This window comes from Hyla sarda, chromosome 1, assembly GCF_029499605.1.
Source record: "Hyla sarda isolate aHylSar1 chromosome 1, aHylSar1.hap1, whole genome shotgun sequence".
NCBI lineage: Eukaryota > Metazoa > Chordata > Amphibia > Anura > Hylidae > Hyla > Hyla sarda.
The window spans coordinates 371271012-371284480 of NC_079189.1; the positions used below are offsets into that span (position 1 = coordinate 371271012).

The 13469-nt window shown below is 42.5% G+C and overlaps 1 protein-coding gene and 1 long non-coding RNA gene across 3 annotated transcripts in view; one reads left to right on the forward strand and one right to left on the reverse strand.

Annotated features, from left to right (window-relative positions):
• Positions 1 to 13469, forward strand: part of PCSK5 (proprotein convertase subtilisin/kexin type 5) — a 459846-nt gene that overhangs the window by 361211 nt on the left and 85166 nt on the right. The window lies entirely within an intron of this gene.
• LOC130275422 (uncharacterized) overlaps positions 13040 to 13469 on the reverse strand; it is a 51211-nt gene continuing 50781 nt past the window's right edge. Inside the window, exon 4 of the long non-coding RNA XR_008844771.1 lies at positions 13040 to 13469. This exon is cut by the window's right edge and continues 523 nt beyond it. This is a non-coding gene — a long non-coding RNA (uncharacterized LOC130275422).

The window sequence follows — 13469 nt, forward strand, 5'->3', positions numbered from 1 at the left end:
GGAAAGGAGGTGAGGATTGCATGCAACATTGTGCACTAAAAATTGTGCCTGCCACGATTTTGGTACCTGTAACCCAACTAAATGGTTGGCTAAAAGTAGACTAGACAGTCAAAATTTGCATCAAATATGTCACATAACATAAGCCACAGTTGTTAATTTGGTAAATTTTTAGACTGGCTAGTCTACGTTTACACTGTCTAAGTATTAGACTGTATTAGCAAATCTACCCTAATGTCTTTTTTGTACATTTAGGACATTTCCAATTTAATCTTTGTGAATAGAAAGGTAGGTGGTAGATTGCATAGCAGTTCAGTTCCATTGAGGTGAATTGTTATACCACACACAACCTGATAACATGTGTGGTGCTGTTTTCGGAAGAAATTAGCTCAGTGTTTCTATCCCTTGATAACCCCTTTAACCCCTTCCCGACCCATGGTGTACCAGTACATCATGGGTTGGGTGAGGGAAATATGGTGTGGGCCCGTGCATCGGGTCTATGTCATAACGGGCAGATGCCTGCTGCTATCAGCAACTGACTTCTGTCGTTAATGATGGACATCGGAGCTGGCTCCTATGTCCGTCATTTAAATGTTCAATTGCCATGATCAATAGCGATCACAGCATTAAAAACAATACATGTCGGTAATCCCTGGGGTCTAGTGGCTCCATCGGCAGCTCTCCGATGTAATCGTAGGGTGAGGATGAGTTGCTGGGAAAGCCTGGTACTTTACCTGATCCTCAATTTTGTGTTACATATATTTTCTTTCTGGCTCCGTAATACATTAAATGATAAAATAAAGTGCGTCAATAAAAAGTACAACTTGTCCCACAAAATATAAGCCCTAATACAACTTTTTCAGTGGAAAAATAAAAATGTTTTGGGTCTTAAAATGTGAGGAGGAAAAAAGTGGTATACCTTTGGGTGGTTTTAGGCTAAACCACGCACTGGTGTCACGAATACAAGGGGTTAATGCCATCTGCCCCAGGGTAACAACTTCTGCCCTCATCACACCACGCTACCACAAAAGTGAGACTTGACTTCTATATCTTTAACCTGGCAATGACCATAAGCAGGGCCGCCATCAGGGGGGTACAGTCAGTACCCCAGTAAGGGGCCCGGGCTCCCAGGAGTCCCGGGCCCCTGCTGTACTCCCCTGCAGCGAGTGCAGCACAGAAGGGCTGGACTGATTCCGGGACACTCCAGCCTACGAGGGGGCCCGCCACTGCAGCATCATTTTCCTTTAAAATATGCAGCCTGTGGCCCTTTAATGTCAGTGCAGGGGCCGTGGCCCCACTGACTCTCTGGGAGGAGAGCAGAGAGTTGCTCCTCCTCCCCTTCCCCCCACACTCCTCTGAGTGCAGGCTGCAGCCCTATTGGAGCAGGAGCATTTTTGGCTTCCTGCTCTACTGTGGACTCTGACACCCGCCCGCGCTGAAGCCACCCATCAATAAGATGCGTTTCTTGGGGGGAAAGAGGGAAGGGCACAAATTGCTGTCTAGGTGTTAGGTGTTGGGTGATTTCTCAATGTTTCCTGAGCAGGTTGCCGCCAGCTTTTGCAAAACTACAACTCCAAGCATGCCTTTGGCTGTCCAGGCATACTGAAAGTTGTAGTTTTGCCACAGCTGGAGGCACCCTGGTTGGGAAACACTGATCTATCTATCTCCTATATATCTACTATCTATTTTATATCTCAGTGTTTGTCGACCACAGTGCATTCAGCTGTTGCAAAACTATAACTCCCAGCATGCCTTGGCAGTCCAGGCACGCTGAAAGTTATAGTTTTGCAACAGCTGGAGGCACCCTCATTGGGAAACACTGATCTATTGATCTATCTCATATCTATCTATCTCCTATCTATCTTCTAATTCATAATAGAAGTTTATTAAAGTTTGCAATAAAACATTACAAAAATAGAAAGAAACCAATATCATATCGACCTCGTCAGCATAAGTTGATTATCATAATATGGGAATCTCTTATCGGGATATAATAGGCAATGTAATAACAAAACTTCTGTAATCAAGAAGGGAAATGCGTAACACATCTTGACACCAAGTACAGGTAACTCGATCTTCCATGTTGAAGAGGGGAGAAACGTTATGTAGGTAGGATTGTCAAGTAGCGGTTCTATCAATTGCATGTGACAACCAGCAGGAAGGCGGGCAATGGGAAAAGTACATCAGTTGAAAGAGAAAGGAAATGGAAGAGAGTAAGAGGTAGAGAAGAGTAGGGGGAGTATAAAGAAAGGGTACAGGAGTAGAAGTAGAAGAGGAAGTGCTTACCTTGCGTGCAGGAACGGCATCTCCTATCTATCTGATATCTCAGTGTTTCCAGACCACGGTGCCTCCAACTATTGCAAAACTATAACTCCCAGCATACCTTTGGTTGTCCGGGCATGCTGAGAGTTATAGTTTTGCAACAGCTGGAGGCTGGTTGGGAAACACTGATCTATCTATCTAATGTCTATCTATCTATATCCATGTTATATCTCAGTGTTTCCCCACCAGGGGGCCTCCAGCTGTTGTAAAACTTACACTGCCAGCATGACTTTATCCGTCCAGGCATGCTGGGAGTTCTAGTTTTGAAACAGCTGGAGACACCACGCTGATCTATCAGGAGGCATGATCTACATAGGGACACTATCTACTAGGGGCATTACATACCTATGGCACTACCTATTGAGGGAACTACCTACTAAGGGCATTACCTACCTGGGGGGGCACTATTTACTGGGTGCATTACCTATCTGGGGGCACTACCTCCCTTGGGGCACTACCTACTGGGGCATTACCTACGGTCTACCTGTTCGGTTCATTACTTATCACCTACCTGAGAGCATCACCTACAACTTACATATTGAGGGCATTAACTACTACCTACCTACTAGGGCATTACCAACCTAATGGGAGTATCTACTTTATAGTGGGAATTCTCTACCTACCTGCTGGGGCCACTACCTGATAGACGCCTTCTGTGAGTCAGTAAATGTAACTGCACTGTAATTACTTACATGGTCTGCAGCGCTAGTTTAGAGCCAGGGTCAACACTATGGGTTTTGTATTGGGGGATATTGGTCTATGTTCAGTGATAATTATGCAGTCACTATGTGGTGGTAATGGTAGTGGTCATGATGTGGCAGTATTATTCTCACTTGTATACTGGTATTATTGGTAATATTGGTCTCAGTATACAGGATTTGGTCAGTAACAGTATGATGGTAATATGTATGGTGATAATATTCCTCCTTGTATACTGTATTATTGGTAATACTGGAATACTGGTCAGTGTACAGGAATTGATCAGTAACAGTATGATGGTAATATGTATGGCGATAATATTTCTCCTTGTATACTGGTATAATTGGTAATATTGGTCTCAGTATACAGGATTTGGTCAGTAACAGTATGATGGAAATATGTATGGCTGTTACGTTATGAGCTCTGGCCGCACACGCTGGCCGTGAGAGCATGGTCCCGTTACCTACTGCTGCCGGCGGGGCTGAAATTCGCATCGCGGAATGTACCTGCATGTGAATCCCAGCCCGTCACTCACCTGGTGCTTCTCCTGTCCCCGCCTCTGTCTCTCTGCCCTGGTGCTTGTGTCCCCGTCCCTTAGGGTGCGTGCGTCAAAGCTTTAAGATTTAAAGGGCCAGTGCACCCATTAGTGACATAACACCTGTGGCTCATTGATAAATTCCTCCACCTCCCACACTTCCCTGCCGGATCTTTGTTGCCCTAGAGCCTGAGAGAAAGCATTCCTGTGATTGTCTTGCCATGTATTATACCCTTTGCTTCGTGACCTTGCTCCTTTGCCACCTGCCTACTTACCATTTGCTACGTTCCTGACTACACTACTGTGCTGCCTGCCCTGACCTTCTGCTATCCTGACCACAAGCTGCCTTATTCCTCCTGTGCCTCAAATTCCTCAGCCGCCTGTGTGGTTGAGCCGTGCCAGGGGTAGCGACCTGGGAGCCGCCTACCACAGCAACTCCATCCCACTTTGCGGCGGGCTCTGGTGAAAACCAGCGGCACCTTAGACTCTGCTCCCTAGTACGGTCTGAGTCATCTGCCACACAGGTCCAGCGGATCCACATCCACCAGTGTTCCTGCCTTCTGAAACGTGAGTATTACAATGGCGATAATATTCCTCCTTGTATACTGGTATTATTGGTAATATGGGTCAGTATACAGGATTTGGTCAGTAACAATATGATAGAAATATGTATAGCGGTAATATTCCTTCTTATATACTTTTATTATTGGTAATATTGGTCAGTATACAGGGCTTGGTCAGTAACCGTATGGTGGTTATATGTATGGTGGTAATATTTTGTCTTTCTTCCTCATTAACAGGATGTAACAACTTATCCTAACGACAGGGGATAAGTGTTAGATCACAGGGGTCCAAACGCTGGGGCCCACGTGATCTCCCAAAGGACACCCCAGCAATCTGCATGAAACAAACATTTTCGACCTCAGCACAAAGAGGCTGCCGACACGCCCCGTCCATGCAGCTCTATGGGAGAGCCGGAGCGCTGCTTTCAGCAATCTCCCACTCTGCCATAGAACTGCATGGAGGTTTGTGTCAGGAGCAGCTTTGTGCTGTGGTCGAAAATGCTCGTTTCATGCAGGGAGCCAGGGCGCCATTTGGGAGGTCACGGGGGCCCCAGCTTAGGAAAGGGGATAAGTTGTTACATCCCGACATTATCCTTTAAACTAAAGGGCTCTTGTTTTTCTTGTCCAGTGTTTTAAAATATTTTTTTCATAGACAATGGGGAAGATAGCAGGCGGGCCATGGGGGTGGGGGCCCAGGCCTTGAGCTGTGTAAGGGGCCCCAAAATTTCTGATGGCAGCCCTGACCACAAGTCTCTAATAACAACAATGTTCAAAAAAAATTGGAACTAGATTAATATTGGTTTAAATTTTGTCTTTCATTTAAATATTTAATGTTAAAAATATGCCAATTAACTTTGATGAAAACTACATTTAGCTGACTGTATATTTAGTAGGTTAAGCAAAATTTAAGCTGCTTTTTAATTAATAGGGCTCTTTGTCTGTACCCTGTGGTAAAATTGCACTAAAAGTGTAACTCCAATGTTTATATTTTTTGGTATGGACTCAACTTTGCATCTGACTTATTCCAATTGGTAAACATGGAAGACGCTGATCACTCACAAGTTACTTCAATTTTATTGTCATTGGTGGACAACTCTATTCCGCTGCGGACTTCTAGCCTTATAGCTCCTCACAATTGAATCAATATTTTTGTAGTGATGACCCATTCTAGATATATTTAATTGTTTTATTGAATTTCATATAATTGGCTCCAATCTATTTAAAGGGGAACTGAAAAATAAATAATTCTACAATTGCAGAGTATTTTATTTTGTATTTTATTTTAATTCCCTAATGCTGATAATAAGATTGCATGACAACAGAAAAAGGTCAAATGACACTATTGTTTCCAGCACATTTTCAGTTCCTGTCCGCTCATTACGCCAATTCTTCTCCATTGTATTGCCCTCGTTCCTTTATTTCTCCAATGTTCCCCTTTTGCTCTAAATGTCATGGCTCGTTGGACAGGCATAGTGCTGGAGGCATTTCTGGTCAAGGGTCTCTTCCTAACAATGAACTGTGTATTGACTAAAGGACTATGTTATCTCAAAGCCATTGAAAGTGCATTGAGAAACAAGCTGGTGGTCTTTGTCCCTTTGTTAGTATGTAGAAGTTCATCCCACTCCATCACCATCACAAATATACAGTCTATTCACTGAGTGACAGTGCTTCAGAGGTATTCAGACTGCTTCAGATGTCTTTTTTCTAGGAATTCTATAGTTGACTGGAAGACCTGTTACTTTTATAAAAAGATAAACATCACAAAGTCACAATTCCCTTCAAAGCTGAGATTATATAAAACAGTTCACAATAGACTGAACAATATACACTGTAATACCACGTAACATGTCTTAAGTGGTTAGACACACATACACTTACATGCTCTCTTATGCTTACGGTAAATGTAGAGATGTTAGGTACAGTTCTTCAAATTTTATATAAAACATCTGGATTGTATATACAAACCAATAAAAAGCTTTTTATTCCCTTTCATATTCCCTATTGAATATTTGTCTTACTGAATGGTTTCTGACCAGACAAAGGGAACCAGAGTATTTGTGAAAATTGAGAATGTATTTAACAAATAGTAGTTAACAATAATATAAACCATGTAAGGCTCCTTTCACACTATGAGCATTCATCCGTTATTAAACATCCATTTCTGTGTAAAAACGGATGTAAAATACCGGATTAAATAAGGGGTGCTAATAAATATTCATCTGTTAAGAGCCGTTATAACATTCTTCCTGTATGGCCGTTTTAACACCTCTGCCTACAGTCTCCCACAGCCGGGACTACTACTACTCCCATCATGGAACATACTTATATCCATGATGGGAGTAGTAGTTCCCCAGCTGCGTGAGTCTGTCGGTGGCTGGGAAGGTTGCATCGCTGGGGGGTATAGATCTTGCCCCACAGCGCTTCTATATATCTTGCCCCCCCCTCCCCCCGCAGCGCATTTGTATATGTTCCTCCCGCAACGCATTTATATATGTTCCCTTCCGCAGCGCATTTATATATGTTCCCCTCCGCAGCACAGTTATATATGTTCCCCCTGCAGCCATTTATATATGTTCCCCTCCGCAGCGCAGTTATATGTGTTCCCCCCTGCAGCGCATTTATATATGTTCCCCTCCACAGCGCAATTATATATGTCCCCCCCGCAGCGAATATATATATGTTCCCCCCGCAGCACTATCATAAGCCCCCGGAAGCACTATGAATGAAAAGTATTCCACAGTAGCGCATCTGTCCGGCGTGATGTGCTGCTGAAAGAATACTTGTCATTCATAGTGCTGCGGCGGCATTTGATTATAGAAGCGCTGTGGGGGCCAGACATATGGATATATGACTGACCCCTGCAGCGCATCTATATACAGATGCCGCTGCAGCGCTATGAATGACAAGTATTCTTTCAGCAGCACATCGCGCCGGCCAGATGCGCTGCTGTAGAATACTTTTCATTCATACCGCTGACAGGGGCTTATGATAGCGCAGTGGGGGGAACATATATAAATGCACTGTGAGGGGAACATATATAAATGCTCTGTGGGGGGAACATATATAAATGCGCTGCGGGGGGCAAGATATATAGAAGTGCTGTGGGGGCCAGATATATATCCCCCCAGTGATTCTATATATCTTTCCCCACTGCAACACTTCTATTTGAAAACCCCGCCAGGAGCCCTGATTAGCTCCTCAGTACCTACCATTCAGGGCTCCCAGCGAGGAATTTAAAAATGAAAGTAAATACATCGTACATCGCAGGGGAGCGCAGCATGCCGCCCGCTCCCCTGTTTAATAACTTCTAATTGCATCGGGTCTCAGAAGTTAAATTAAACCCTAACATACCCCCATATGTGAAGGATGGAGTTTTTGTTTCAAGCCCCCTGCTCTTTAAGAAGTTGCATAGGACTTCTGGTACCTTACCCCACAAGCTCTGCTTTGCATCTCCTGGTGAATGCGTCAGTCACTGGCAAGCCGCACCCTCCCCGCATGCCATACCACATCTTGCAAAGACACACCCACCCTTTACGCCACAACACTTTTATTTTCAACTTACAATATCTTTACCACAACGCAGCCTCACCTGAGGATGGGATATGAGGATTAGAAATGAAGTTTAGATATGGGGATGGGATATGAGGACAGGATATGAGGATGGGATATAAGGACGGGATATGAGGATTGGATATGAAAATGGGATATGAGGATTAGATATGGGGACGGGATATGAGGATTAAATATGAGGATGGGATATGAAGATGGGATATGAGGACGGGATATGAGGATGGGATATGAGGACGGCATATGAGAATTAGATATGAGGATGGGATATGAGGACGGGTTATGAGGACAGGATATTGGGACAGGATATGAGGATCAGATATGAGGATGGGATATGGGGATGGGATATGAGGACGGGATATGAGGTTGAGATATGAGGTCGGGATATAAGGATGGGATATGAGGATGGGATATGAGCAGGATATGAGGACAGGATATGAGGATTAGATATGGGGACGAGATATGGGGAAGGGATATGAGGTCAGGACAAGAGGACGGGATATGAGGATGGGATATGAGATCGAGATATGAGGACAAAATATGAGGGCAGGATATGAGGTCGGAATATGAGGAGGGAATTTGGGGTCGGGATATAAGGAGGGAATATGGGATCAGGATTTAAGGACAGGATATGAGGACAAAAGCTTCCTCCTTTGTTGCTTTTTCTACCCCACAAGGATAAGGTAGGAAAAACCGGGAAGCGCCGGGTACTCACCTAATAATATTATAAAAATAATATGCTTCCGGTAATGTGATGTCATACCTCCACTTCCCTGTAGAATCTAAACTCCACTATATTGAACATTACCATTATAGTAAAGTAGTCACCAGAAGTTTTCTACATAAACGGTGTGTGCTAAGACAAAATAATATTTTTAAGGGTAAGAGAATACATACTGTACAGTCTTATAGATACAGTATCTATAAAAAATAGTATTCAAGTATCTAAAAAAAGAACATTGCCACCCAACACCAGTATGATCCCCGGTCAATTTAAGATCATGTTCTATGAGAATAAGAATAGCCAACACACTTTTCAACATTGATACTGTAGCCACAAGTAATGGGAAGGCATCAGTTAGAGGATCCAAACTAACTTTCTTCTTTGTCTCCTAGATTTTTTGTAAGTTTGCCCTCAGTAAACAGGGTATAGTTTGTTTTTCCAGGAAGATGTAAACCATCTTTCTCTTTTGTGATGATTGACAGCGGTCTACATTAGGCTTAGTGCTCCATTGGTAATATCTCACCTAGGTCCTTTAGTCTTGAGCTATGCTGTTCCAGCTCTACCTATTCTATACAGTTTTACCTATAAGTTACCCTATTTTGTACTTATTAGTATTCATTTCCAGGGAAATGTAAAGATGCAGTATATTCCTCCAAATGCATTAAAACAATAAAAGTTGGCATACTTACCTGCCTTGCTTCCCTGTTGCTGCTACTGTCAGATCTTCTGGTCTCAGCTCTGATCCTGTTCGTTCTACTTCCGATGACATCCCACACCCCAGTCATCTAGTAAAGATTGCTTAGAGACCATAACAACAGGAAAATGCTTGGTTAAAAAAATAACATAGTAATAGATTTAGATAATTGTATAAAACAAAAGGCCACTTCCTGGTATATAGTATCAGTTATAGGTGCATGTGACTGCAGGACTGCAGAATGTTGCCTACTTTTAAGCATGTTATATTAAAATCATATCATCACAGAATCAAACATAAGGGCACATTGATCAGAAAGTACACCTCATGAATGTCTGCTGGATGGCCTGGGCCCAATTGTTGCTTCAGTTATTGACCATGATCTCTTCTGGCATGGATTTTATAAGCGATCCTCTTCTATTACTCTGAGCCCAAACTATAAGGTCCGTTTGGTTCTGTGCTCTGCTAAGGTAATATATTTCTGCTATTTCAGTATTTCAGTACTGACTTGCATTACAATGGTTTACTGTCTGCCCTGACCTTTTACCTGTCTACTATTGCCCTTACCTTATGTGACAACTTCTGCCTGTTGACTTTGTATCGTAACTTGGTGTCAACCTTCCAAACTATGTTAGGCTGGGTTCACACTACGTTTTGTCCCATACGGGAGCGCATACGGCAGGGGGGAGCTAAAAGCTCGCGCTCTCGTATGTGACCGTATGCGCTCCCGTATGTCATTCATTTCAATGAGCCGACCAGAGTGAAACGTTCGGTCCGGTCGGCTCATTTTTGCGCCGTATGCGCTTTTACAACCGGACCTAAAACCGTGGTTGACCACAGTTTTAGGTCCGGTCTGACCTCTGGAACCCTCCACAATCTCCCATACAGAGCCCTGTTTCACACCTCTGGCCATTGCTTCTCCCAGCTGAGCGCTCCAAAACTCCTGGCCCCCACATTCCGAGACTGCCTCCTTGTGCTAAACAGCAACGGCCCGCTTACCCAATCACTCAGTGAGATAGGACTCTGAGGCTCCCTTTGGGATTCAAGGGGGGTCCGACCTCTTTGACCCCCCGAGATCTTCCCTGTGGATGGGGGACAAGTTAATCTAAAATGGAATACCCCTTTAAGGGTAGGGTCACATGTAACAGATCCGCAGCGTATTTCACGCTGTAGATCTGCCGGTGACCCAACCCATTTTGTGCTTCCAGCTGTTGCCACCCCCTTTCCTCTACCTCACCCGCCCCTGGCCTGTTCGCAGCGGCAATCCGTCACTACGAGCCACACAGGAGGCCTGCGAGTTGCTGAGTCCACCACTCTGACATTGCGGGGCAGCTGCGATGTCAGAGTGGTGGACTCAGCGACTCTCAGGCCCCCTGTGTGGCTGCTCGTAGCGGCGGATTGGCAACAGCTGGAGGCACAAAATAGGTGGGGTCACCGGCGGATCCGCAGCGTGAAATACGCTGCGGATATGCTACGTGTGACCCTACCTTAAGTGTGGAAAACTCAAAATTCCTTAGTCTCTGCTCCAAGGTTTAGCTTATACTCAAACATGTAGCAACTTAGAGCAGTCCACATGACCCATGACACATTACACAGAAAAGTCAACATTATGGGAATTACAAGAATCTACACATTATTTTTCTCTTAATTAAAAATCTAAAAAATATTTAAAAAAATAAAAATAATTGTAAATATATAATATAGTAATGGTGTAAAATGACATATCGGTATTACTGGGCTATTAGTGTGTTTTTTTTCCTTTTGGTTAATTAATCACAGCGCCATCACGGAGCTTGTTAATAGGTAGAAAAAATGTGGCTCTTTATTAGCTCGGATTTACTTCCACTCAGATTCAATAACATTACCTTAACCATGAGCAAGAGCGCTTGTTCTTCCCTCCAGACACGTGCCTTTACAGAAAGGTGCCAGTCAATATGATCAAAGCCAGTCCCTAACCACAGGATCCCTGGGCCCGGGTTTCCCAGCCGCTACGAGAACAAAACAAACAAACATACTGTGCCTACATGACATTTTTTCCTGGTTAATGTATGTGCCCATATATAACCTGGCTTTTTACAAATACTTCAAGAGTCTGCTAGGAATACTGGATCAACCACAAGAAAACAGTAGCTACCAGGATCTAGGAAGACTCAATTTCACAGTCTTTCCCGTCATATTAAACATACTTTGTTTTTTGTTTTTATTTTATAAGAGTTGCCTGGGTAGAGACATAGGGTCTATGACTGAGCGCTTACGCTCTATAAACAGAAATGCTGTTTTTCTTAGGAACTGGACAGAATGTTCAGGCTCCTAATGTAATATATTAAATTTGTTGGGTTTTAACAATGTCCAGAGTTGAGAAGGGAAAAAACATATGTTTTCTTAAAATGTATCTATTAGATCAGTGGTCTGCAAGCTGTGGCCCTTTAGATGTTGAAACACTACAACTGGGAGTTGTAGTTTTGCAGCAGCTGGAGGGTCACAGTTTGGGGGCCACGGTATTAGATTATCACAATTATTAGATTGTTATATTATAACATATCATGCTGACACACAAAATAGGATCTAGTTATTGTGGAGTTGAGCTAGGGGGTCTACTATAAGGGGTGCAGAGGTAGCCGGAGCACCCGGGCCCTGGTACCCAAGGGGGTCCCAAGGCCCATCTGCAACCAAAAGTTATGCTTCTTGCTGCAGATGAGGGATGTTTCTGAACCTTTTAATTTGCACATCGAATATGAATACAGGGATGTGCATACAAAATGGAAGGATGGATAGATAGATAGATATATATGTATGAGATAAATAGATAGATAAATAGATAGATATGAGATAGATAGATATGTATGAGATAGATAGATAGATAGATAGATATGAGATAGATAGATAGATATGAGATAGATAGATATGAGATAGATAGATAGATAGATAGATATGTGATAGATAGATATGAGATAGATAGATATGATGGATAGATAGATATGAGATAGATAGATATGAGATAGATTGATAGAAATGAGATAGATAGATCGATAGATAGATATGCCAGATAGATAGATAGGAGATAGATAGATAAATAGATAGATAGGAGATCGATAGATAGATAGATAGATATGAGAGATAGATAGATAGATAGATATGAGAGATAGATAGATAGATATGAGAGATAGATATGAGATAGACAGATATGAGATAGATAGATAGGAGATAGATAGATATGATAGATAGATAGATAGATAGATAGATAGATAGGAGATAGATAGATAGATATAAGAGATAGATATGAGATAGATAGATAGATAAGAGATAGATAGATAGATATGAGATAGATATATATGAGATAGATAGATATGAGATAGATAGATAGATATAAGAGATAGATATGAGATAGATAGATAGATATGAGTTAGATAGATAGATATGAGATAGATAGATAGATAGATAGATATGAGAGATAGATATGAGATAGATAGATAGATATGAGATAGATAGATAGATATGAAAAAGGCTCTAGTGTTGAAAAAGGCTCTAGTGTTGAAAAAGGCTCTAGTGTTGAGCTGAAACGTTGCTGTTTGTAACATGTGGTGAATAAATTCAAATTTTTTTGATTCACCTTTGGAGTGCCGCACCATTACTTGTTGGACTATCTAAGCGGGTCAGGATCGGACCCAGGATGCTGGGCACCCACATTCTTTCTTATTTGGTGGTGCTGCAACTACTCTGGTATTTAGATAGATAGATATGAGAGATAGATATGAGATAGATAGATAGTTCCAAAGGGTTTGGGCAGCACTTGTGTATATAGTCCTAGGAGGTGCTAGCTAGAGCTGGACTTGGTCCCAGAGAGTCCCAGATAAATCCAATAAAAAGATGTAGCAGCACACAAATCATGGTGAAAAAGGTGTATGGCTTTATTCATCCAACATCAGAGGCGATGTTCCGGCTGTCTCACACAGCCACTGTCAGGCAACAAATGGTTTAAAGTGCATGGTATAGTTTACAAGATTCATTAGCTTACAGTGCAAAATTAAGTGAATATTAATAAATATACAGCCATAGTGAAAAATAGGATTACATATTGGGGTTCACACATACACAAATAAACACAAGTAGGAACCTTCGTTATGCAAAAGTTAACAAGTGAGAATACATAAAAAAAACACGACTGTGTATTAATTGCAGTTATTAAATGTGCAGGTGTGCAAAATGAATCATGATACCTCAGTGTATCAGGGGGGAGGTCCCGGCGTGCGTCTCACCAAGTTTCTTCCACGTGGGATGCTTCGCCATGCATTGCTCCTGGAGTGTATTAGCATTTCCGTCAATCCACCTGAAGTGACGGGGTATATCGGTATTACAAATAGATACATG